Source organism: Electrophorus electricus, chromosome 4 (genome assembly GCF_041902795.1).
Source record: "Electrophorus electricus isolate QZ-2024a chromosome 4, ASM4190279v1, whole genome shotgun sequence".
Taxonomy (NCBI): Eukaryota; Metazoa; Chordata; class Actinopteri; order Gymnotiformes; family Gymnotidae; genus Electrophorus; species Electrophorus electricus.
The window spans coordinates 1,307,792-1,333,463 of NC_137500.1; the positions used below are offsets into that span (position 1 = coordinate 1,307,792).

Sequence of the window (25,672 nt, forward strand, 5' to 3'; positions counted from 1 at the left end):
CACACACACACACACACAGACATACACACACTGTTCTCACATTCTCACATTCCTTAGAAATATGTTCTGCATGTACTGCATTTATCAATTATCGTGTTGAATTCTTCAAGTATTGTATCATTACATTATTGTACTGGCTGCTACCTCAGTGACTGCTGTGTTCATATATGCTATAAGCGTAGCTGCTAAATACTAGAATATGACTGTATAGCCATACTTCTGTATAGCTGGTCTAACAAAGTCTCAACTTGATTCAAAACACTTATTTTAATGCCAGTAGTGGTGGACTTGTGTGTGTGTGTGTGTGTGTGTGTGTGTGTGTGTGTGTGTGTGTGTGTGTGTGTGTGTAGACCAGCTGATTAAACTGACTCTGCTGGTTCTTGGTTCCCAGCAGTCTGGTCACTTTTACTCTGTCTGTATTGAGTGTGTTTGTCTCCTTTAAGGAGTTTGTGTTTTGCCTCCTTTTCTATGTAACCTGTGTTTTAATCTTTATATCTTTTGTGTGTAGTTTTTGTTTGCTGTGGTTATAATCTTTTTGGTGTTTAACTACTGTGGATTTCTCCTACTGAAGGTTTTTGTTGTTTGTTTATGTTTATTTACGTTGCTTGTTACCTTTGGAATCACTGACTGTATTTCCAGTGTGTTACAGCAAGGTTTTGACCACTAGCTGCATCAATCCTTGTACATGTTGTATAACTTCAGGTGAGGTCTGATCCACACTGTGATCAATTCATCCATTTCTGTGATTACCATCATGTGGTTCTCTCATTACTCAGCACAGACATCTGCTGGTATACAAAGTCTTCTCCTTTTTTTCTATAAATTATTGTAATGTATTACTGTACTACTGTCCATCATTACAGTATAAGCTGAGTCTAGTCTGGATGGTGGAATCCCTTCACTCTTGTAGATCACTTGATGTTTGCTGTTCTGGATGTGCATGTGTGGTCCTGAAATGTGATTAGTCTGCCCCCACATGGTCAGCCTCAATATTGCATCCTGCCTTGCATTTTTAAGTTTCCTTATCCTGTGGCAGACAATAATTTTGACTAAATAAAAGTTGGAATTATATTCCTTTCTTCTTAACATTGCAAAAATTTAGTTTGTGTGTGAATGGTAAAAACTCACTTTTTCCCTGTGGTGAAATTCCCAGGATGATGTATTCAGCTACACTTCAACGGTAATTCTACTTTTTCACCATGTCTATCCCATCATCACCTAACATGATACAGAAATTCAGTTATCAGGACATTAAAATAACTCTTTTAGTCTAAAAAGAAGGAAGAATTAACTCCACATACCAGTTGCTGTCTGGACAGTTTAACACAGTATTTCCTCAGCAGCTTTTCCAGGATCTCCAGGATAAAAACAGCAGTAAAATAATTAAAAGAATCAGGAGTAACTCAGACCAGTTCACTAGGTAGTGTTCACCTGTCCTTATACACCACAGTGATGTTCATATATTACTGCCTTTGTCCAGAACCTGAGTGTGGAAGCAGGACGTTATCAGGGGTTGGTTTAACGGAAAGACATTAACCTGCTACATATGTAGTGATGTAAGTATCCATTACACAATGATGACAATTTAAAAGATCAAACAGTTCAGTACTGTAGTATTTTGGAGTTGATGTGATTCCAGATTTAGCAGCTCTGCAGCTGATCTCAGATCAGTCTGTGTTTGATTCAGAGCAGTTCCTCTACAGCTGAGGGAGGTTTTTGTACAGCACTCTAACACTGTGTGAACCCACTGTAACTCTGCTGACAGTAGTAATCTCCTGCATCTTCAGCCTGGACTCTAGTGATTTTTAGAGTGAATTCTGTACCAGATCCACTACCACTGAAACGATCTGGAATCCCAGACTGACGGTGTGATGCAGCATAGATCAGGAGTTTAGGAGCTTCTCCAGGTTTCTGTAGGTACCAGTGGAGGTAACTGCTAACACTCTCACTGGCCCTGCAGCTGATAGTAACAGTCTGTCCTGGTTGAAAAGACTGAGATCCTGGAGTCTGAGTGAGGATTATCTCCCCAAAGGATTCTAAAAATAATCACATACAAAATAACATTTAAATTTGGAAGAATTTTAAATAAATAAAATCCAAATTAAACATATTGTAACTTTGAAAATTAAAATTGCAGCAAATAAACATGACCATCCAAAGCCAAGTAAAAATGAAAACTAAACTTATTTCAGTTTGTCTCACCCTGAGTGAGGAGTCCCAGGGTCCCCAGCAGTAGAATGAGTGACATCATCATTGTGCTGTGTGTCAGTGTGTGTTAAAGGACTGAACACTCTCTGATCACCACTACAGCTCTTAAAGTGTGTGGAGCAGTGAAGCAGCTCACATATGCAAACAGGACAACTGACATTTCACCTCACAGCACTAGTTTGTATGTCTGATTCACTTTATCAAATAAATGATAGAATCACTCCTCTTCTCTCCTCTTCTCTCTCTCCTCTTAGAACTCTCAGTAATCCTCTCTTATGTGCTGCACTCTCACATTCAGTCATGATTTTTATACACTTGGTTTTCCTGACATTGAAGATCATGTTGGTATTGATGACACCTGCGTTATGTCTGCATCAGCAGAACATTTAGAAAAGACAGTATCTAATGTCTACATTCAATAACACTATGGACATGTGGAAGTGGATTTGGAACTCTCCTTTTTACTAGGTCATTCACCCAAGCTATGTGAATAACACTGCCACGAAGTGGTGAACATAGACAGCAGCAATACACATTTCCTCCCACCCTACTAAGAAAGTCTTAGTAATTACAATTCTCTATCTTTTTTTCTAGAGGTAGAGGGTAGACTGCATCTGACCTCGAGCCAGTTCAGGGGAATATTCTGCCCCATAACAGAACAGGCCTCCTACAGCAGAGAGTACACTGGGTCTCAGAGCATCAAGACGAGTACGCAACTGCAGCCCTGATGTGGAGTGTTACGGTAGGTCAGCAAATATGTGTCTAACCTCTACTGGACAGTGATGGAGTGAGACTTGGAGGATCTCAGTGCAAACTCGCACAAACATTTCAGATGGATCTGCAGCTGAGTGAATGTTTCAAGTTTCAAGTTTGGTTTATTTGTCACGTACATAGTCATACACAGTATAACTCGCAGTGAAATGGTTTTGTGAGTGCTCTGTCCAAACTGAGGAAAGAAACAGGTGCATAAGGAAATTAAATATATATATATATTTAATATATATATTCCCTGACCTCAACAGAGAAAAGAGCCTGTTGTTGGGATGGGTGGGGTCCTTCACAATACTCCTGGCCTTGGTCTGGTACCGCTTGTAAAAGATGGTCTACAGGTCAGGAAGTTCTGTATGAGTGATGCGCTCTGCTGAACGCACCACCCTCTGCAGTGCTTGTCTGTCCTGCTTGGTGCTGTTCCCAAACTGCGATGTTCCCCGTGAGGATGCTCTCGATAGTGCAGGTGTAGAAGTTCCACAGTACCTTGGAGGGCAGTCTGAAGTCTATTAGGCGTCTGTGGTGGTGAAGACGCTGACGAGCCTTCTTTGCCAGGGAGTTGGTGTGGCGGGACCAGGACAGGTCCTGCGAGATGTGAACGCCAAGGTACCTGAAACTGTGTACTCTCTCCACCATGGTTCTATTGATCCTCACAGGTTGGCAGTGCCGCTCCTGCTTCTTGCTGCAATCCACGATCAGCTCCTTTGTCTTGCTGACATTTAGGAGGAGATTATTTCCCTGGCAACAGTTTTCCAGGTGTTTAATCTCCTCCAGGTAGGCCCTCTCATCGTTGTCCAAGATCAGGCCCATGACGACGGTATCGTTAGCAAACTTGACAATGATGGTGGAGCTGGAAGTGGCTGCGCAGTCGTAGGTGTACAGTGAGTAGAGCAGGGGGCTTAGGACACAACCCTGAGGAGCTCCAGTGCTGAGGGTGAGGGTGGATGAGGTGCAGTTGCCCACCTTTACTGACTGTGGTCTGTCTATTAGGAAGTTGGCGATCCAGTCACACAGGGATGTATGCAGTCCTAGATCCCCCAACTTAGTAGTGAGTAGAGAGGGGATCATAGTGTTAAATGCTGAACTGTAGTCGACAAACAACATTTTAACATAATTACCCCTCCAGGTGGGTCATTGTGGTGTGGAGCAGATGTGCAATTGCGTCATCAGTGGAGCGGTTGTGGCAGTATGCAAACTGCAGTGGGTCCATGGAGGCTGGCAGTGAAGAGGTGATGAAGTCTCTGACTAGCTTTTCAAAGCACTTCATCACGACTGATGTGAGGGCAACAGGGCGATAGTCATTGAGGCTGGAGGTTCAAGGTTTCTTTGGGACAGGGATCGCTTGAAGCTGGATGGGACGATACCGATATTGAAGATGTTGGTGAATACCGGGGCTAGCTGGTCTGCGCAGGCTTTGAGGACTCTCCCGCAGATACTGTCTGGTCCTGCCGCCTTCCTGGTATTCACTCTTTTAAACACTCTCCTCGCAGACTTGTACTAGTCCATGTTCCCACTGATGATCCCCGCATTGTAGGCAGCAGTGCGAGAGTTCAGAGCCTCGTGGATGGTTTTGTCCACCCGGGGCTTCTGGTTGGGAAACTTTATGATGGTGGCTCTTGGAATCATATCGTCCACCAGTTTCCCAAGAAACCCTACTACTGCCTCCGTAAACTCGCTGACAACATTAGTGCTGTGTCAGAACATGTCCCAGTCTGCATCATCCAGAGCAACCTGCAGAGCGGCCACTGATTGGTATGTCCAGCACGCGACCTCCCTCTGAACTGGAGCTTCCCGTTTCAGCCTTTGTTTATATTTTGGTATGAGGAAGATGGCAGCGTGGTCCGACTTACCAAACAGTGGATGAGTTAGTGCCTCAAAGCTGTCCTTGTATGGGGTGTAGCAGTGGTCGAGTGTCCTATTTCCCCTGGTGGGGAAGGTCATGTGCTGATAAAGGTTGTGCACTGCACGTTTGAAGTTAGTGCTGTTGAAATCCCAAACCACGATAAGTGCAGCATCCCTCGAGGAAAGCTAGTCGGCGTCAGGAACATGCTGAGGGCTCAGGCACACTGAGCTCCCTTTCCTAGCATCCTGCTAGCCAATGTCCAGTCTCTGGACAACAAGCTTGACGACCTCTGGGCCAGGATAAAGTTCCAGAGGGACATTCGGGACTGCAACCTCCTCTGCTTCTCCGAGTCGTGGCTGAATGTGCTTGACATGGTTGGCCTTTAGGAATGCAGCGAACTCCTGTGCAATGCATTGTGGTCTATTATCACTGACAAGGACCTCAGGTATTCCATCACAGCTGAATAGATTCTTCAGTACTCACATGGTCCTGTCTATGGATGTGGAGTCCATGAGCTCCACTTTAGGCCACTTTGAATGGTTCAAAGTTTCAAAAGGCTTTTATTGTCATTTCAGCTATATAAATGTACACAACAAAAACAAAACAATGTTCCACCTGGACCATGGTGCAACATAAAACAAAACAAGTCTAACAGACAACATTCTACACGAGTGCGAACAATACAATACAGTGCAATGTCATACAATAAATAAATACAGGACAGGACCAATACACAAAGAACAGACAGTGCATTAATTTTGACCAGTATGCAGTACTGGGGATATGGAAAGTGGGTTGTGCCTAGGAGTCAGTGACATGCTATACTGAACATAGCAGTCTCCGGTAGCAGCCAGAACAGTTCAGAGTCCAGTGCTTATTTAGTACAGTATTCTAGCAGCAAGTAGGAATAATGTGCAAGACTGCAACAGGAGTGTATCTTATATGTGTGTGAAGTTTGACTTCAGCAACTACTCTGATACAAAAACAATGTGTGTGTGTATGTGTGTGTGTATGGATATGTGTGTATGTATGTATATATGTGTGTGTGTGTGTGTGTGCGCACATTCATGACAGTGTATAAGCATGTGTGTATGTGTGTGTGTAGTATCCGTTTGCTGGAATTGGAATTGGAATTAGCCAGAGTTCAGGAGTCTAATGGCTTCTGGGAAGAAGCTGTTGCACAGTCTAAAGGTGAGGGACCAGATGCTGTGGTAACTTTTTCCAGATGGTAAAAGGGTGAACAGTTTGTGTGAGGGGTGTGTGGGTTCTCCCACAATGCTGGTGGCTTTACAGAGGCATCGTGTTGTGTAGATGTCCGTGATGGGGGAAGAAAGACCCCAATGATCTTCTCAGCTGTTCCCACTATTCTCTGAAGGTTCTTGCGGTCAAAGACGGTGCAGTTCTCATACCAGATAGTGATGCAGCTGCTCAGGATGTTCTCTATAGTACCTCTATAGAAGGTAGTGAGGATGGGTGTGGGAGATGGGCTTTTCTCAGCTTCCAAAGGAAGTAAAGATGTTGCTGGGCTCTCTTGGTAATGGAACTGGTGTTCAGGGTCCAGGTGAGGTTATCCGCTAAGTGAACACCAAGGAACTTGGTGTTCTTGATGATTCCCACTGAGAAGCCATTGATGGTAAGCTGGGAGTGATCTCGCCTTGCTCTATTGAAGTCAACAACCATCTCTTTTGTTTTGTCAATATTCAGATATAGGTTGTTGACTTTGCATCAGCTCACCAGTTCTCGCACCTCCTCTCTGTTTGCTGACTCGTCGTCCTTGTTGTTGAGACCCACTACGGTCGTGTCGTCAGCGAACTTGATGATGTGGTTCGAGCTGTGCATTGCTGCACACTCTTGACTCAGCAGTATGAACAGCAAAGGGCTGAGTACGCTGCCCTGGGGAGCACCAACACTCAGTGTGGTGGTGTTGGAAGTGTTGCACCCGATCTGGACTGACTTAGGTCTACCAGTCAAGAAATCCAGGATCCAGTTGCAAAGGGAGGTGTTCAAGTCCAGTAAGCTCAACTTTCCAATCAGATGCTGAGGAACGATGGTGTTGAATACTGAACTGAAATCTAAGAACAGCATTGTCACATAGGTGGTTTGTTAGGACATCTGCAAGCTGGTCAGCACATTCTGTGAGCAAACGACCTGGGATGTTGTCTGGTCCAGAAGCTTTCCATGGGTTAACGCCACACAGAGTTCGCCTCACATCAGCCACAGTCAGGTACACCACCTGGTCATTTTGCAGAGGGATAGACTATTCCTCTGCAACATTGTTCTGTGCATCAAATAGTGCATAGAAGTCATTCAGTGCATCTGGGAGGGAGGCATCACCATCAAAGGAAGGTGATGTTTTCCTGTAGGTGATGTTTTCCTGAATGCCGTCTCACCAGTGTCTCTGAAGTGTCCATGGATCCTTTGTGTGTGAGCATGCTTTGCTTCCTTGATTGCATGTGACAATTTGACTCTCGCTTTTCTAAGAGCCTCCTTGTCACCTGCTCTGACGGCTGAGTCGCGGGTCCTCAGTAGCACGCGCACCTCAGCAGTCATCCACGGCTCCTGGTGGGGGCGTGTCATGATGGTCTTGGAGACAGTAACATCATCAATGCACTTGCTGATGTAGCCAGTCACTGATGCTGTATATTCCTCCAGGTTAACAGCGTCACTATTAGTAGCAGCCTCCTTGAACGTGATCCATGTCATCTGCTCAAAACAGTCCTGAAGGACAGAGATGGCTCCTGCTGGCCAGATTCTCACCTGCTTCAGAAGCGGTTGTGCATGTCCAGAATGGGCTTCCACTATGACCATGAACATATGGTCTTCACTTGGGCCTGCAAAGTCTATGTGTGTATGTTGCCATGGATACTGGGCTAAACCCTTGAGTGGAGAGGAGCATGGCACAGCATTTTCTGAATCTGCTGGCAGGACTGACAATTCTTAGCTTGGAGCTCAATGTGAGCATCAGGACCAGGCCACCACACACAGCTACAGGCTTTAGCCTTCATTCTGACCACCCCAGGATGGCCAGTGTGCAACTCTTTAAGGATTCTGGAGCTCAGTTTATGAGGGACAGTGACTCTACTCTCATGGCCCACATTAAGCACCCTTATTGCACAGACAGTTCAGCGTCAGGACTGCTGATAAGGTTTCAGTATGGTACCCTGATAAGGGTCTGCCTGTGTCTCATAACCAATACCACTGGAGCTCACTGGTAGTGATTCCATTTGTCTCAAGTAGACATCACCAGTGTCCACCTTCTCTTTGTCTTCCACTTGTAACAGCAGCTGCACAGAGACCTTCAACGTTTGGGATGATGCTTTCTTGTATTCAGTGGAGTAATTGTGCACTGACAGGAGTAAAGCCCACCTCTGCATGCATGCTGCTGCCATGTGCATAGTGATATTGGTGGAACTTTTTTACTCCAAATATCATTGCCAAGGCCTCACGTTCAGTTTGTGCATTATTCTGTGCTGTCTTGCTGAGTGTCCCTGATGCAAAAACTATTGGCCTCTCTTCACCATTGGGAAGCACACGAGAGATGGCTGCACCAATAGTGTAGGGTGATGCATCACATGCTGTTTTGATGCTCATAATGTGTCAGTACATTGTGTGACACAAACTGTTCCTTTAGCCTCCTGAACACAGATCCACAATCTATAGACCGATGCCACTGTGCACCCTTACACAACAGGGCATTCAATGGATTCAAGATGGTATCCAGGTTGGGAATGAATCAGCTATAATTAAACCTAAAAATTATTTTAATTGGGTCAGGTGGGATGGGGTTAGCACCTCAACAATTGCCCAAACTTTCTCCAGAGATTTGTGCAACCCTGCGGCATCAATTATATGTCACAGAATGCTCTCCTTCCCACTGTTCACATGGTACAGCCCACCGCGTGCTGTGGGAGTTCTTCATCTCGTTTGTAACCACGCCCATGTTTGCCCACACCTACACGTGGTTTATCATGTAATGTCTGTATGTATTTAAACCGCTGTGGGCATGTGCATCGTTGTCAGTCTTTGTTTCTGTTTATTTTCACGTTAGTGTTGCAAATTATGTTTGGAACCTGTTGCCTGAGCTCACCTGTTTCATGTGAATGCCAATATGTTAGTTATTCGTGTGTGCTTATGTGACAGTATCGGTCCAACCCACTAGCCTTTCCCTGCCCAGACCTAGATCACCCTCGCATGTGTACTGATAGGTGACACTTGTCTCCTATTTCATGTTCCTTTATAACCTCCCGGTTTCCCTACCCTACTCGTGAAGTACTGTATTATACTTATGCATACAGAGCATTCCTTGTTCTTGTTGCTTCTCCTGGATATTGACCTCTGCTTCCTCCCTAGACAACATCTCACTCTCAGCCCTTTGGATTACTTCTGCCTGCTGGTTTTGACTTTGAACTAGACCCCCCTTTCTCCTCTTCACAATCCCCCTTTCACTCACAACTGCTCTACCAACCCACCTCGTGACTCCTTCCTGCCTGTGTTTCAATAAACTCTTGCATTTGGATCCTCACCTACCTGTGTCTTGACATTTCGTTACATCTTATTTAACATCTGTCTTCATCAGGAGAGCTTGTGTGTCCTACTCCTCACCTTACGGCACTCTGGCCGTTACAAAAATATACAAAAATACAGCAAAATATAAAACTACAAATTTTTATGGATGGCAGAATGGTCTTCCACAATTGATTTTTACAATATAATTTACAGGTGACATAAATGGCATGGTGGTGAGTGGTTTGAGATTACAGTGTGAGTTGAGCAGTTGAGAGTAGGTTGCAGTATAAATGAGGTACTCTATAGAATTGTGTTGTTCAGTAGTGATTTAATGCAGTTTGGTTCCTCTCCTCCACAGAGTGTGTTATTGTGCTGTATCACATCCTCCCCCTCAACACCTGCAGTAGGTCCCAGCTGCAGCAGTGCAGTCTCTGTGCAGTCTGACTGAGGGAGGTTTTTGTACGACTCTCTAACACTGTGTGAACAGCCAGTTACCACCAATGTTGTGTTCACTCTGACAGTAATAATCTCCTGCATCTTCAGTCTGGACTCCTCTGATGGTCAGAGTGAAGTCAGATCCAGATCCACTACCACTGAAACGAGCTGGAGTTCCTGACTGTAAGTTAGTAGCCCTGTAGATCAGGAGTTTAGGAGCTTCTCCAGATTTCTGCAGATACCAGTGTAGATAATGTCCGTAGCTGCTGTGATAATACACTGCAGGGTTTGTTCTACAGTTGATGGTGACTGTGTCTCCTGGAAGAGCAGATTTCACTGAATCCTGAGTCACTGTTACCTGACCTCTGGATCCTAAAAAATGAATACAAAACACAAAAAAGTTAACAATTAACTGTACATATGCTATTATATAGTAGTACTAACCCTGTGAATAGTTTTTTAAATAAGAATAGTAGATCTGTGTCACAGTGACAGTTCACCACAGAGGTAAAGCAGTGAGTTACCTTGAGTCCAGAGGAGCAGTGTGCAGATGAAGATGGGGATCAAAGTCATGGTTGCTGTGGGTGAAGTTTCTGGGGCAGGCAGCTCTCAGTCATGAAGTGTTAAACTCACAGGACTATAAACACTCCCAGAGCACTGAAGCAGGTGCTGCACATGCAAAGTTTCCTCTCCCCTCCCTCCCAGGATGAACATTACAGCTCTAAGTGCCCCCTCTCACACTGTGGCCCAAGAATGAGACATTCTGTTTTCCCTTTATTGATGGCCTCGTGAATATTTTAAAGAGCTTTGCACTGATTAGCTGTAGTTAGCTACAGAGTTGATATTTTTAACAACCAAATTAGTTATCTTCTGAGTTGTCTTGTTGATGAAATATGAATTAAAATTTACCTGACAGGAATTGACAAAGAATCATCTTCTATTGTGGATTTAAATGACAGCTTTAAATGGCAGGAAAATAAATTGAACCTCTGTGTAAATAAGATAGATGGACATTACTATTTAACTGCTATTTTTTACTATTTTAACATTACTAATATTAGCTACTCGCTTTTGATCTCGACAACAACATGAAGTAAATTAAAGTTGTCAGCTCACTATGAAACTGTCTATTTAAGATGATCTGACTTAAAGCAACAAAATGTGTAAAAGAATCACACAGCAGGGCTGGCTGCTTACAGGTTGTGCTTGAGATCATGATGCCAATAAAACTGGAACTGCCTCTCTCTTCAGTGTCAGACACCGAGTGACGCTGCTCCATATTGTACTGACACTTTTGTAATTCACTCACACATTTATATTTTTAAATGACAAAAATGTAAATATAATACTTAAATGCTTGGAAAATTCTCTGGAGTAAAATCTGCAGAGTAAACGAACAAATTTGACTTAAAGGTGTCTGGAATCCTGTTAAATATGAAAACAACAAAGCCCATTAACAGTGTAGTTCCTTGAGAAGGGTGTGACATTATCATCACAGCCTGGAATGGTACATTTCTGTATGTAATCTGCCATTTTCATAGTTGGTCTGTTGTCATGGTTTTGTTCTTCACAACACCTGCAGAAATGCTGAAGCTTTAACTGTGCAGGTTGATGGTATTATCACCTGGGCTAGAATGTGGGCTGGTGTATGCAAATTTTAGGAGCATAAATATTAATGAGTCAAGACTGTTGTGTAATATTCTAGGATTTTGGAACTGGCTCATTTTACCGCCCTCATTGGCTTATGTGGGATCTATATTTCAAAGAGGAGTAAACAGTGTTTGAGGTTCACAGTATGTCAGTTCCACGTACCAAACTCTCCTTATTCAACTTTGCCATGATAAATGCTGTTTTCCATTTTATAAGACTGTCCATAGTAGACAGCAAGTCTCTCTACTCTACACAGGCTGCTACTCACCTGCTCTTCCATGGTGAGATCTTCTCTGCCCATAGCAGGTTACATCCCTGTAACAACATTGACCCAGAGTCACTGTGAAGATCCAGCTGCTGTTTATTATAAAACGAGACCTACAAGAATGATTAGGCAAACTGTGCAAGAAGCATGAGGGCTGCATGACAGTACCTCCATAATCCAGGCTTACTGAGACCCTCCCAGCTCATTTTGGACATTTTGGGTTCCACAAAAGAAGATGATATTAAGTCCTGCTTAGTTACTCTACCAACTTCAGCTTTGAGACAAAACTGCTCTATGCTAAGATGAAGCTGAGCTTAGCTCAGTTTGATATGTTCTGTTGGACAGACCCTGTGATGTCATGGGTTTGCCAGCTGGAACGATGATCAAAAACAATGTTCAAGCACAGTTGAATAAACTGAAATGAACCTAGTAAATCCCAAGTATTATTAAATTATGTCTATTACAGCCTAACAAGCTATGACTTTCAAAATATTTGTAATCTATAAATGTTTGATTCTCCCAAAGCACAGACCTCAGATGATAGAGAACACACGTATTTAAAGAAATTATATTCTACTGTGTATCACAGGCTGATCTTCAATGAACAAAATAAATATGTATTTGTCATTGCTCACTTAAAACTAAACACTGAGAAGCTTAGCTCTTTTAATTACATGATCAGTCGGCTTTTCTAATGAAGTATTTATTGTTTCTTCTTATTGATTTCAGTTGTGCAGTGTGACCTTTGCTATTTCCGTGCAAAACTTTGTAGAACAAATAGTAAACTCAGACAAATATATCAGGAAAACTCTTTATTATTGGGCAGGTGTCAGTAAGAGTCTGATGTGTTTTGTAAATCTGCGTCTTCATTCAGTTCTCTGCACATTTGGAGATCACTGGCTGTCTGCCTCTGAGAAGAAAATGAGCAATGTGTGAGACAACTGCAGTTCCTCCCTCAGTACAGCTGGCTCTTCATCTGCCTCTGGGCTGATGGGAGATCAGTAGATTAGGTGAGTTCAGGAGTGTCACTCTGATGAGCTTCACCTGGGTCTGATTAGCTCTGATCTTGGAGCTGTCCAGGGTCCTGAAGCACCTTGAGTTCCATGTTGCTGAAACAGATGTTACGACACAGTCTAGGTAGGGTCAGTGACAGAAATGATTAAATGATGAATATGGGTTAAATGGCAACAAACACACAATAAACAAAAACGGACTGACCACATTTATATTTTGTATTTTTTTATGCATCAAAGCTGGATATGCAGCTATCAAGTGCACTCTTTCGTGACAGTAAAAACACTCCTGTTTCCCAGGGACTTCACTGGTTTTATGTGGGGTAACTGGACTGTCTTTGCAGCTGATCCTGGATCAGCTCGAGTACATGGACAATATGTTTAACCTTCTGAAGTCTCATGGTATTGTCTCTGTTTTTGAATATTTTCTTAAATTCACTTTAAAACTTCTTAATTATACTTACATGTACTAATATTTGAAAAAAAATTGAGTATTTTCAATTTATGATAGTTTAACTCTGATCAAGTTCCTAATACAATGACTCCGCAATCTGGACGTTCAGATCAGTGTAGTGTTTTGTCAAGAACCAGTGGAGGGCAGCCTCACATTGTTCAATGCATGTTAATGTTTGTTTGTTTACAGTGTCACTCTCTGTGAATGTTGTTTTGTTGATTCTTTGTCTGGTTTCAGATTTGCTTGTACTGAAGATGCAGCCAAACAAAAACAAGGCAGTAAATAAATAAACATTTTATTAGATCATTATTAGGTTATTTAGCAGAAATTCACAGTAAATTAACAGTAAAACAGGACTGTTCAGATAGAACTCTTTAATTAGTCCTCTTACACTTCTCAGCATTGATCATTGATTTTGTAAAGTTGTATTGACACGTCCAAAAAATGTTATCGAATGGTTATTTTACATTAATTTTTAAACATCTTAATGTACATATATTTTGAGAATACCAATTAAGACTAATTGTAACATTCGAAAAACGAGCAAACGGAGAAATATATAGGCTGCAAGAAAATATTATTTAATTAATTTATTTTTAATGCCTAGATATTTTCCTGCATATTTTGAAAATTATTAATTCTATCCATTATTACTCTTTTGAAAAAGTCTTTCTAGAGCGCAGAGAGAGCAGCTTCTTTACAGCAGGAGGTTTTTGTACCACCACTGAACGAGTTTGTATCACTGTGGAGCACTTTTGGTGGCGGCACAAAACTCGCAATTGGACGTAAGTAACTTTCACTACTTATCCAAAAATTGGTATTTTCTGAAATCATAATCGATATGTTTGATGTTTGATAATAATGCAGACTTAAAAGCGTATTTATTGTGATTTACGGAGCAAAAGCTATTACGTCGTAATTTATCTAATAATAGAATGGATGTGTGTATTTTATTTTATTATTTAAAAAATCTTTTGGGTAAGTCCTTTATGAGTTTTCTAAAGCGTTAATGTCGAAGTAATGTCAATATTACGCGGTAAATAGTGGAGAGAGCGGCGTGTTTAGATCAAGAGGTTTTTGTACGGACAGTAAACGAGATTGTAGCTCTGTGGTGGACTTTCGGTGGCGGAACAAAATTATCAGTTGGACGTAAGTAGACTTTCACTTTTCTTCACTATTAATCCACATTATGTAACGTTGCGTCAGTATGCACGGTGGTTTTATAAACTAACCGTAATCTTTGTTAGACTAATTGTGACTTTGTAAAGTATCTTCCTATATAATAACCGTTGCTATGTCGTTATAGACCTTTTAATAAATACCGATGGAGGGTGTAGAAAATTGTCGTTCAGCAGTAAAAACATACATGTTTCAGAAATATCTCTCCACAAACCTTCATCTGCATGTTTGGTTTATTTTAAAAGTCAGAAATATCGGTGCCTGACTGGATTTTATCGGTGCAGTTCACTTATACCGGAATACTCGTATACTGAAGATCAAAACGTTGGCTGTTACAAATGCTCAGATTTCTGTATTATACATCTAGAACACAATTTGTGTAAGTCTTCAGAAAAATTATCTTGACTTGGATGTTGCATTAAATGCTGTGTTTTTAGAGTACAAAAATATGAAAAATATCTCCTAAAACACATTTTTTGTGACCAAAACTCTCAGTTGGATATAAATAACTTTTTCTCTTTATTAGTATCTGTCTTTATTTTTCTAGCTTTATTTCTGATTGTATATAGTATATATGTAGTATCTTTTATAACGTCTTTCATTACAAAAAGAAAAGAAAAACAAGCATCTTTGGGGTTGTATCGTTCACTAACTCTGAAGCTAAACTACGGCGCTTTAAAGATTGGAGACGGCAGTGTGTTTAGAGCAGGTTTATGTACGGACCTTAAACGAAGTTAGTGTGGAGGACACTGGACGTAAGAAGAACTTCACTTTTTATTCCCAGTAAATCACAGTTTTAAGTAGGTATTGTTTGTAATAAAGGTCTTATTAAAGCGCATTAAATGTAATTTTATTCGCGCATTTTTCCTAACCGTTGCAGTGTTATTGCAGCTTTTAGTGTAACGCGAACCACATTATTATCGTTTTTTATCAAAAGCATAAATGTTTCAGCAAAATCCCTCATCAAACCTTTATTCTGCCTACTGGATTAATTTTCATTAGTATAAGTGTTTGTCTCTGACTGGAGGTTGTCGATACAAAGCACTTTAACCGTCATACTCGCATACTGAACAATCACCGTCTGTTAAATATACTTCCATTTTAATCTATGTATGACTATAAATTATATTGATTTAAATGGTTCATGAATTAAATATACTGTCCATGGTTTTAATGCCAATGGAAAATTATATTGTTGATCTAAAACATTTCTGATTTCAGTTCCACAGAAAGAGGAAGTGAAACACAACTGATTTTCCTGCTAACGGTTCCTGCCTGTCTGAGCTGTAGACCGTGTTGTGTCTCCTAGGTGACGCCCCGCCCACCCTCACGGTCCTGCCCCCCTCCAGTGTACAGCTGCAGCAGGAGAAGGTCACACTCGTGTGTCTGGCCAACAAGGGCTTCCCTTCAGACTGGAAGCTGAGCTGGAAGGTGGCTGGTAGCAGCTGGAGCTCGGGGGTGAGCCAGAGCTCCGGGCTACTGCAGAAGGACGGTCTCTACAGCTGGAGCAGCACCCTGACCCTCCAGAAGGAGGAGTGGCTGAAGAAGACAGTGACCTGTGAGGCCACCAAGGACTCCCAGTCTCCTGTCACACAGACACTGAGTAGAGAGCAGTGTGCTGAGGCGTGAAACTCCCACATGTGTACTGAAGTGTTCTCCTCTCACTCATTAATGTGCTGTCTTTTAGATAGTCTGTGTTTATTACTCAAATGTTCCTCTGTTTATTGGTCAAAATGAAATAAAAAATGTGAACAAACAACATTATAGTTTCTTAATTAAAGATTATTTGCCAACATTGCACATAACATAAGTTTCATTCACTAGAAACTGTAATGTGTAAGTCAGTATATTTTTGGAACATCATGGAGTGGGTGCTAAAACATCTTTGGTCTCAGTCTGTTCAGACTAAGGGAGGTTTTTGTATGACTCTCTAATACTGTGTGAACACTCAGCTACCACTGAGGTAAAATTCACCCAGACACTAATAATCTCCAGCGTCTTCAGTCTGGACTTCTCTGATGGTCAGAGTGAAGTCAGATCCAGATCTACTACCACTGAAACAAGCTGGGGTTCCTGACCATAAATTAGTAGCATAGTAGATCAGGAGTTTAGCAGCTTCTCCAGGTTTCTGCAAGTACCAAAACAGATCAACACCATCATCCACTCTGTGGCTGGTCCTACAGCTGATGGTGACTGTGTCTCCTGGAAGAGCAGATTTCACTGCAGGACTGTGATCTGAGGCACAGTCACCTGACACATGGAATCTGGAAAAAAAACAACAAATATGAAGTCAATATGAATCAGGACTGAACATGAGAGAATAACAATGGCCTGACCTCTGGATTCAGAATGAAAGAAAATGCAGGAATAAGAAAGATATTATGTCTAACTATTATAAAAATATTTAATCATTCACTGACTTAATTTAATTTTATTCATTCCACTTTTTAAAATTCTACCTTGAGTCCAGAGGACCAGTGTGCAGATGAAGATGGGGATCAAAGTCATGGTTACTGTAGGTGAAGTTTCTGGGGCAGGCAGCTCTCAGTCATGAAGTGTTAAACTGACAGGACTATAAACACTCCCAGAGCACTGAAGCAGGTGCTGCACATGCAAAGTGGCTGATCTCTGAGGAAATGCCTCTAATACTGCCTTTGCCCCAGTGTGACAATCCACACACACACACACTCACACATACACACACACACACACACACACACACACACACACACACACACACACACACACACACACACACACACACACCTTAGAAACTGTTCTAGGCTATACCTTTCTGATTATTTCATCTGGATTACTTGATCTTGAATTTGCATATTTGAGCAAAAACTGCTATATTGTCAAGCCTCTCTTCATTAACAAGCTCATAATTACAGCTAAAGGAAAATATTTATATTCAGAATAGATGTAGGATGCTCAGAACACGAGGAACAGGAACATTTCACAATCAAAATGTCAGAGGTGAAGATCATGCAGGAAAAAAGCTTAACCAAATGTGAATCTCCAGCTGAAGTACTGAACGAAACAATCAAAACAAAACCAACCATAAATGTGCACTAACAATAACAGAAGAAGTCAATGTAACATCAATGACCATCAAACAGAAAGGGTTTATAAGGCAACATAAAGACATAACAACATAAAGATGTAACACAGAAGTGGTGTTGACAACAGGGCAGGATGCACACCAGCAGAGTTGGGCGTGGCACAAAACCTAAACAGACAAGCATGTGTAATCAAAGAACTGTCAGAACGCCAGATCCCCTCACAGACTTCAACACCAAGCAACTCGTTCTTCTCCCTGGCAACACATCGCCTTCCTGGTATTCACCCTTTTAAACACTCTCCTCACGTCACTCTCTGGATGATCAGAGGGCGCTGTTCTATGTTGGGCCCCGTGCATGTGCCATTGGCTGCGCCGATAGTGCCATTTGGACTAGCGCTGTTAGCACTAGCGCTGTTAGCATTAGGGCTGCTAGATGTAGCCTCGAAGCGAGCAAAGAATGTATTCAGCTCATTCGCCAGAGACTCATCCGCACTCATCAGTCCAGAGGGTGGGCTCCTGTAGTCCGGGATCATCCGTAGTCCCTGCCACAGGGATCTAGAGCCACTCTGCTGGAACTGTGTCTCTAGTTTCTTCCCGTAGCGCCGCTTCGCCTCCCTCACGGCCCTGCGCACTCCGTATGCTGCAGACTTGTACTCGTCCATGTTCCCGCTGATGATCCCCGCATTGTAGGCAGCAGTTCGATAGTTCAGAGCCTCGCGGATGGTTCTGTCCACCCAGGGCTTCTGGTTGGGAAACTTCTTGATGGTGATTCTTGGAATCCTGTCGTCCACCAGTTTCCCAATAAACCCCACTACTGCCTCCGTAAACTCGCTGACATCATCAGTGCTGCGCCAGAACATGTCCCAGTCCGCGTCATCCAGAGCATCCTGCAGAGCGTCCACCAATTGGTCTGTCCAGCGCGCGACCTCCCTCTGAACTGGAGCTTCCCATTTCAGCTTTTGTTTATATTTTGGTAGGAGAAAGATGGCGGCGTGGTCTGACTTACCAAACGGTGGATGAGCTTGTGCCTTGTATGGGGTGTAGCAGTGGTCTAGTGTCCTATTTCCCCTGGTGGAGAAGGTTACGTGCTGGTAAAGGTTGGGCACTGCACACTTGAGGTTAGCGCTGTTGAAATCCCCAACCACAATAAGTGCAGCGTCCCGGTGCTGTGTCTGAAACTGTGTGAGAGCCTCATGAAGTTCACACAGTGCAGTGTCCGTGTTAGCCTGAGGTGGGATGTACACGGTGTTGATGATGACCGAAGTGAACTTCCGGGGAAGGTAGAAAGGACGAAGCTTGAGGGCGAGCAGCTCCAGGTTGGGTGAGCAGGAGCGGGTGAGAATAACAACATTGGCATTATTACACCATCTGTTGTTTACCATCACACACACTCCGCCGCCTCTCGACTTCCCAGAATCTGCCGTCCTGTCCATGCAGTGAACCGAGAAGAACTCGGCCGGCTGGATAGCGTGGTTTGATACCGCTGGGTTCAGCCACGACTCGGTGAAGCAGAGGAGATTGCAGTCCTGAATGTCCCTCTGGAACTTTATCCTGGCCCGGAGGTCATCGAGCTTGTTATCCAGAGACTGGACGTTGGCTAGCAGGATGCTGGGTAAGGGAGCTCGGTGTGCCCGAGCCCTCAGCCTGTTCCTGACGCCGGCTCGCTTCCCTAGAGGCCTTTTCCTCGTGCCACGTCTTTTGTTTTCCCTCAGGATCTCCGTCGGCCATCTTGAGTCCGGGGTTACAGACAGCTTGAGCTGAGTGCTATGTAGATTAAGAGAAATAAGGACGTCTCTGCTGTACAAGATACACGCCGTGGTGTGTAGAGAAGGGCTGCGGAGAAATCAGGGGTAGCGGGAAGAGCGAAAAGAGCGAAAAAGATAGCGAAAAGAACGAAAAAAGTGCCAGGTGTGGACGGAGCAGTCGTGACGGCAGCCGACCTCACCGGCACCATCTTTCATCTTTTTCACGGCCCTAGTTGATTATGGGGAAGAGGGTAACTTCCTTCACGCTCATGTGATACAGGAGTAACACATCCTGGTCGAACCATTACCCAAGCCCCTTAGATTGGTTGTTTTGGACAGATCATCCATAGGAGCTGGGACCATATCTCTCCGTATCACACTGATAAACCTCACCGCCAGTGCACTCCACTCAAAACTCATCTAGTTCTTGGTACCAGCATCCTCCTTCTCAGTTATTCTAGGCCTTCCTTGGCTGGAGCAGCAGGACCCAAGTATAGCCTGGCCTCAGAGGGAGATAACACAGAGGTCGGATTATTGTCAGAAGACCTGTTTGTCCTTACCCACACTTACACTCTGTTCCACAACTATAGAGAGTCCTGCTAACGACCAACATTTTTTCCTTCCTAAAGAATACCAGGATTTAGCCAGTGTATTTAGCAAACAGAAAGCAACCCAGTTACCCCCTCACCATTCCTGTGATTGTGCTATAGAACACCTGGAGGGTGCCACCTTGCCCAAGGCATGGAAATACCCTCCTCCCTCAAGAAGTCAAGAGAGCTATGGATCAGTAAATAGAAGAGGCACTGAAACAAGGGTTCATCCAGACCTCCACTTCCCCTCTGGCGTCAGGCTTCTTTTTTGTAAAGAAGAAGGACGTTGGTCTTCGTCCATGCATCGATTACCACAATCTAATCCAGATATCCAAAAAGTAGGCTTACCTGTTACCGCTCATCCCTGTCGCCCTGGAAAAGCTACAAGAGGCAAAATTCTTCATGAAATTAGACCTTCATAGTGCTTATAACCTTATAAGGAGCAAGAAGGGAGATGAGTGGAAGACTGCCTTCATCACCACCAAGGGACACTATAAATACAAGGTGATGTCATTCAGTCTCAGCGTCGCACCATCTTTGTTCCAGGCTTTCATTAACGGTGTTCTTTGAGCAGTCATAGGGAGGTATGTTATCACATATATAGATGATATCCTTATTTACTCACCCGATCTTCAGGCACACATTCAACATGTTAGATCTGTACTGAATATTCTCCTGGATAATGGACTGTATGTGAAAGGGGAGAAATGTGAATTTCACACAACCACCACCACATTTCTGTGGTATGTAGTAAGTTATGGGGGAGTGACTTTCTTAGTGTCACATATCATAGGAATCTATAATATGTGTACGCCAAGACAACCGAACCCCCGACAAGACCGTTGGTCCTTGTTCTTTTCCAGATTTAACTTCCAAATTATGTATCGTCCAAGTATATAGGTCTCTTCAAGATCCGAAAATGGTTTAATTTAAAATGGGGACCAATCAATTAAACTTACCTGCACATTTCTGTGTTTCAAGGTCCTTGCATGTCTCTCTCCTCAAGCCTGTTGTTTTAGGTCCTTTGGATGAGGTCTCCCCGGACAATACCCCTCCACAACCCATAGACTATGATGGCACTCTGATATACACAGTATGCCGCATTCTGGATTCCAGGAGGAGGGGAGGTTCAATACAATACTTGGTGGACTGGGAAGGGTTTGGTCCTGAGGAACAGTGCTGGGTTCCTCGTGATAATATATTGGATCCCAGTCTACTAGCAGACTATCACTCTAGAAACACTGAAAGACTTGCTCCTCATCCTTGCAGGCATCCCTGTCGTGTTCTTGCAGTGGGGACTCGTAATAGGTCAGACTCCACAGTGCCTGCAAGAGATCGACATGGCTGTCCTTGTGCCTTGGTCGTTCCGGACTCTTTGAGGGAGGGTACTGTAATAACACCAGATCCCCTCGCAGACTACAACACCCAGTAAACCGTTCTTCTCCCTATCAACAACTCCACCAATCAGAGACACTTAATCAGATAAGCATCACCGGAGTATTGAACTCACCTGTACGTCATTAGTATCAGTGTATATAATACTGTTTAGAATTACCACTCACTGCAAAGTATTTCCGTAAGTTTTCTGAAAGCATACTGAGCATTATTTCTTCATTGGAATATTATGTATCGTACCTTGACTTTGTTTTTCTGATACTGTATTTTTACCTGCCCCCTTTTTTGGATATTCTGCCCGGATTGTTTGTGTTCGCTCTTCTGGTTTTTTGACTCGGACTGTTGATTCTTTATGATTTGGATTCTCCCATTACATTCTTCTACTCTTGGATTAAGAATAAAAACACCTACTATTTCAGTTCTGCAAGCGTCTGATTTTGATCACCACCTAACAAGAACAAAATGTAAACAAACAGCCATGTAGACACTTCCACTACCTGATGGAGGCAGCTGGTGGTGGAGGGCATCGTCGCACAACATACAAAACCAAAAAGTGTTTATACACATGTGGACAGGTGAAAGGAATGTGTTAATAACTAGATGTTAGATCTTGTGAAGGCTAGCCTCTGCCATCTAGGAACGGCATTGCAGGTAACCGGTGTGACACCTAGAATGCAAATGACTGTAGAATGAAAACTACACTTTCAGAGGTAACGGGGTGTCTCAGCATGTGCTATTTCAAGTAAAAGATCAGTTTTTAGGTCCTGCACCCCATAGCAAACACTAATTGAGCTCTTAACAGTCATCAGGTAGGCACCTCACAGGGGTCATCAGGTAGGCACCTCCCTTCATCAGCGTCCCAGCATCACCTCCCTCCAAGCTCACTTTAAACCAAGCTGCACCTTTTAAGCACTAAGACACTAGCAATCACAACTATAAATACATGATCTCCTTCCAAAATTTAGCAAAATGCAGGTTTGTAAATACTCACATTAAAGGATGTCAGCATTTGCTAGGCATAACTAGATACAATGACTATTTTAGGTTGACTTTAAATATATACAGCAGCTTGGTCAGCTTGTGCAGACTGGAATAACTTGGAATGGAATATAAAACATGGAACAGTAAATCAACTCAGTTCTGTATATTACTTTGTAAAGGTCTATTTACACACTGTAGGCACCAAAGACACCCAATAAATTATGAAATATTTAAAATGGTAGTAAGTGTTTATTTATATGTACATCACAATATAACACATAAATCAACACTACTACAATACATTAATGCAGATGCTGTTTGATGGGGGTACGGGTAAATGGTGTGTTTGATGGAGGTACGGGTACATGGTGTTTTGTTGGCGGTACAGAAAGATGGTGTTTCCTGGTGGGTGTTTCTTCCTGCACCACCTCCAACTGTGCCCTTCTGACTCATGAACATCTTTCAGCACAGCAATGACTTCAGTGAATCACTAAAACATTAAGAATAATGCCCAGATCTGTTTCCTTACAGCATGTACAGACCAGTCTGATCCTCATCAGAACAGGTTATATGAGATCGAAATCTGAAATCAGAGTCTGAAGAAGCAGCTTGGGTGTCATGGAATGCTCCCCACGAGTTACGTGGTACAGCCCGTCGTGTGCAGTGGAATTTACATTTGTTGCCACGCCCTCCATGATGGCACGCACCTCCATGGGGTTAATGTTATTTAAACCCCTGTCAGTGTGTGCCTCATTGTTGCTCACTGTTATTGTCGGTGTAGAATGTTATTATCAATGTGTGTTTAGCTACTGTTAGTATAACCCAGCATTTGTATCAATTTATGTTGTTGTTTATACTGTTTGTGTATTCTTGTCCAATAGTGTTGTGTGAGTGTAACGAGTGTCCTTTATGTTTTATGTTATTAAATGTTTCACAAAGTCAAGGGAGTCTGTGCATTCTGCTCAATGCCCTGTGGTGCTCGGGCCGTTACATCAGGAGAAGTTCAAATAAACAGGCCTGTTTATTGTTCTTGTATTGACAAACAGTATTTTGGCCTAATACTTTTCTATAGTACTGTGCAAGACAGACATAACTAATTAATAATAAATTTTCTGCTGTATTAATGTAGATATATTCCTTCTGCTGTATTAATAATGTAGATCTACTCCTTCTGCTTGTCACGGAGGGCCGGCCCGCCACAGGGGGACCACGCCCACTTGCTGTGAGAACCACGGTAAACACCTACCCCGCTCCCAATCACCAGCCTACTTACCACGTGCACTTGTCAACTATTTCAACCTGCAGGTTGGCAAGGATGGTGCTAAACACTGATAGATTACCTATTGAGGAACCTACAAAGAGAAACTATGACAAGCATTTACCCTTTGTTAAATTTATGTTGCTAGACGTTCGTGCCTTCACTCATGGAAAATAAAGAGTGCTTTCTAGCAAACTCATCTCTTGCTCTGTGTTGCCATTGTCACACTGTTACGTTAATAATGTATCTGTAATGTGGGCTCCAACCCAGGTCAGATTGGTGATGACGCCAACAGCTTACTGGATGAGCAACCATGGTGGGGCCGTGTGCAGAACAGATCTTGGATCAGGTAAAACAAGAGGAAAAACTAAACACCACACCAAGTGTGGAAAAAGGGAGAACAAAGGACGCCATGGGAAGAATGGCAGCCCCAATGCACTGGGGAAAACCAAACTAAAATTTCCCAAACAAAACCAGAAAACAGGGAAGAACTGTAATGGCCAAGGGGAGCCTTGGGAGAGAGAGACAGACTCCAGAGGGAAAAACTGGAGAAGGGAAGGGGCGTGTAACAACACAGACATCCACCCAGAGCAGAAAAGAGGCATAGCACAACAGCTCACAGACTTCAATTCCAAGATTTACCAGCTAGGAGCTGCATGCAAAACTTTAGCAGAGACCCAGCACTGAATAACTGGGTCACTGGGCTTTTATATATCTAGCCCAGCTGTTGGGCATCAACCCTGATTAGTAGCTGGTTGACTCAAGGCCTCCCTCTGGTGGCCGGAGGGGGCCTCGGCCTGGTGCCAACCCTTACAATAGATCTACTCCTTCTACTGAATAACTAATGTAGACCTACATCTTCTGCTGTATTAATAATATATATCTGCTCCTTCTGATGTTTTAATAATGTATATCTACTCCCTCTGTATATCTAATCCTTCTGCTACATTAATAATGTAGATCTACTCCTCCCTCTGCATAAATAATGTAGCTCTACTCCTTCTGCTACATTAATAATCTACATCTACTCCTGCTGTAGTAATAATGTAGATCTACTCCTTCTGCTGTATTAATAATGCAGATCTACTCCTTTTCCTGCAATAATAATGTAAATCTACACTTTCTGCTACATTAATAATGTAGATCTACTCATTTTGCTACATTAATAATACAGATCTACTCCTTGTGCTGTATAAATAATGTAAATCTACTCCTTTGCTACATTAAGCCTCAGTAAAATCATGAAACATATAACATTGAGACATAGCCTTCTTGTTTTGAAGCAGTTCATGAAGTCTGCTGTTTGGCAGACTAGTGGTGGTGATTATTGGTGGTGGTACTGTTTGGATATTATTTTTTTTATTTTAATCCTGAAGAATGCTTCAGAAGTATTACACTATTTAACAAACAGCAGTTCAGGGACAGTGTGAGTAGAGATTTCTCAGCATGTCAAAGACTGAATAAAATGCAGGGAGCCAATATGCCTGTTGTCTGTGTATGATCTGATTATGCAATTTGTTTTCTTAGAACTACACATAAAACACAAAATAAATATTCAACCAAACTGATACACATCACAGAAACACACACACACACACACACACACACATCTATGTACCATCAAAATAAACAGAAGATAACTCAGTCTGGAAGATCATCTGGTATTCTGGAATTTTGTTAATGCTGATGGGATGACCCACAGTTCCCACAGTTATACTCCGTGACATCGTGACATCTCCGTGACATCGTAACATCTCCGTGACATCGTGACATCGTGACATCTCCGTGACATGCTCCATAATGTCACTAAAGGAGAGGTTCTGTGACTTCACTGATAAAGGCCTCATATCCATTTATTTTGCCAGAATGTTTTGTTAACGGCAGTAGGAAAGTTCTCTCTTACTGTGAAATGGCTGGGATGTAACAGGAAGGACACTGGTTGGGTCAGACCTTTATTGCCTTTTTGATTTGATATCTGACATTTTTATTTATCACCTCAAGGGGAGCTCTGGTGACATGAGCATGTCCTGGCAGGAACACATCTGCAGTGCTGTGTGCATTTTGGCTTTATGGTTCTTTACAGATGTGTGTGTTCAGTAGTGAGTAGTGAGAGAGTGTGGTGTGGTTCCTGTCCTGTTATGTTATAAGCTTGTTATGTAACAAGCTTCTTATGTTTTGTGAAGTATTTTAAATTACCATTGTGTATAAAGTGCTAGATAAATAAACTTGTGTTGCTTTGTATCACATCCTCCCCCTCCACACCTGCAGTAGGTCCCAGCTGCAGCAGTGCAGTCTCTGTGCAGTCTGACTGAGGGAGG

At 42.8% G+C, this 25,672-nt stretch overlaps 1 long non-coding RNA gene and 1 pseudogene across 2 annotated transcripts; one reads left to right on the forward strand and one right to left on the reverse strand.

The window, feature by feature from the left end:
• Window positions 1-888: 888 nt before the first annotated feature.
• On the reverse strand, window positions 889-1,418 carry LOC113569456 (uncharacterized). The gene is made up of 3 exons (XR_004775604.2): window positions 1,302-1,418; window positions 1,129-1,218; window positions 889-1,027 (listed from the first exon to the last, which is right to left on the reverse strand). It is a non-coding gene; the product is annotated as an uncharacterized LOC113569456 (long non-coding RNA).
• A 6,421-nt stretch (window positions 1,419-7,839) lies between these two features.
• Window positions 7,840-16,080, forward strand: LOC118240836 (immunoglobulin kappa constant pseudogene; annotated as a pseudogene). Its single transcript, XR_014123491.1, has 3 exons — window positions 7,840-7,989; window positions 13,819-13,927; window positions 15,631-16,080. The product of XR_014123491.1 is annotated as an immunoglobulin kappa constant pseudogene (transcript).
• Window positions 16,081-25,672: the final 9,592 nt, after the last annotated feature.